This window comes from Amblyraja radiata, chromosome 6 (genome assembly GCF_010909765.2).
Source record: "Amblyraja radiata isolate CabotCenter1 chromosome 6, sAmbRad1.1.pri, whole genome shotgun sequence".
NCBI classification, from domain to species: domain Eukaryota; kingdom Metazoa; phylum Chordata; class Chondrichthyes; order Rajiformes; family Rajidae; genus Amblyraja; species Amblyraja radiata.
In genome coordinates, this window is record NC_045961.1 from 34,375,445 (window position 1) to 34,377,395 (window position 1,951).

Consider the following 1,951-nt stretch of genomic DNA (forward strand, 5'->3'; position numbering starts at 1 on the left):
GATTATTGGAGAGCTTATAACACAGTTCCATGAAAGTGATCACCATTCATTTTCTATTTCTATCTTCAATTATGGTAAGCTGTTGTCCCATCCCAAAAGTCTTCCTGTCCAAAAACGGTCAAGATGTTGTCATAATATATGCTACATCAAGATGTTGTAAATTCAAAAACTCATTTTTGCAGAAAACTATCTCATCAGATTTGCCCTGCCATAATTTTAAAACAACCATTATTAAAATCAGAAATGACATTTTAAGCAAGTTTCAGTTCAGTTTTAGTTTATTGCCACGTGTACTGAGGTACAGGGAAAAGCCTTTGTTGCGTGCAAACCAGTTGGCAGAAAGACAATACATGATTACAATCGAACCATACACAGTGTACAGATACATGATAAGGGAATAACATTTTGTGCAAAATAAAGCCAGTAGATTCCGATCAAAGATAGTCCGAGGGTCACCAATGACAATGCTCAACTAACTTATGTTTTCTTTCTGGATTTTCTATATCTGTTGACACAATTTATCAGATCAATGTCTTGCTTTATTTTAAAAAGACAAAAAGTGCTGGAGTAATGCAGCAGCATCTCTGGAGAACGTAGATGACATTTTAGGTTGGGACCCTTCTTCAGACTGATTGTGGTGGGGGGTTTGAGTAGAAAGCAGGAAGAGCGGTGTGGGCAGAACGAAGCCCTGCAAGTGACAGGTGGATACAGTTGAGGAGGGGGATTGATTAGCAGGTGGTTGAACAAAGGCCAAAGCTGAAAAGACTGTGTGAGATAAAGTTAGAAGAGGTGAAAATTGTGAACGCAGAAATATAGGTGGAAGGAGATAGAAGGATGGGGAGGCAGCGGCATCAGATTGCGGGGCTGTCAATACCCTTTGACATTTGCTCAACAGGAACAAATGCATTACTGAATGGGCGATTACTAAGAAAAAGTAAGCAACATATGCATCAGTACTTCACCTAGATGCTGAAAACAAACAAATGTGCGAGCAATTGATAGAACGGATAGAGGAGTCAATTAGTAGTGATTACTCAATTAGTAATAGAGTAGTGATGAACTACAAGACCATCTGCCATGGTGAGGCGCATCAAGCCGATGGAGCTTCATGTCACTATCATATTTTATTTCATGCAAATCTCTTGTATAGCTGTCTAGATCGTTAATGGAGTTTTTTGCTGCTTTAAACATGGTGGATTTCTGATAGTTTACAATGAATCACTGATCTTCACCAGTCTGGTCAGCAACAGAATGGTGGACTGTTTCACTCAGGAGCAAATGCAAAAAGGGGGGGGTTTATTCAAATACCTCCTGTTATTAACCATAATGACAGACTGCTTCATGCCTCTAATAATGTCTCCCCAATCCTCCAGGACTCCACAACTCAGGGGACAAAGGCTGAACTAGTTCAGCAATCAGGTTAAACATCTGTGTAACCAATCTCCACACTGGATGCTACACATGAGGCATTGTTGGAGGAGCAGGTTCTTGTTTAGTTTAAAAAAAACTTTCACGAGGGTACAAACCATCACAAGGGACGGTAAAGTGTTTTGTTAAATTTCTCTGCATTTCAGCATTATATAGTATTTATTGATTTGCACCACTTTGCCCTAGTGGCAACTCTTTATTGATTATCGTGAAACATTATCATGATGCGTAGTCGTCAGATCTTGGGTCTACAAAGGAGGAGGGATGCGAGGAGAAGGAGAGGTGTTTGACATAACAGTTGGTTTGAGTTAGAGGACATAGGTTTAAGGTGAAGGTGGAGAGATTTAATAGGAAAGCTGAGGGGTAACCTTTTTGCACAGGGTGGTAGATGTATGGAGCGAGCTGCTGGAGGAGGTAGTTGTGGTAGGTACTATCGTTCAAAAAGCATTTAGTCAGGTACATAGATAGGATAGGTTTAGGATTTCGGCCAAATGCAGGCAGGTGCGACTAGCATAGACGGGAC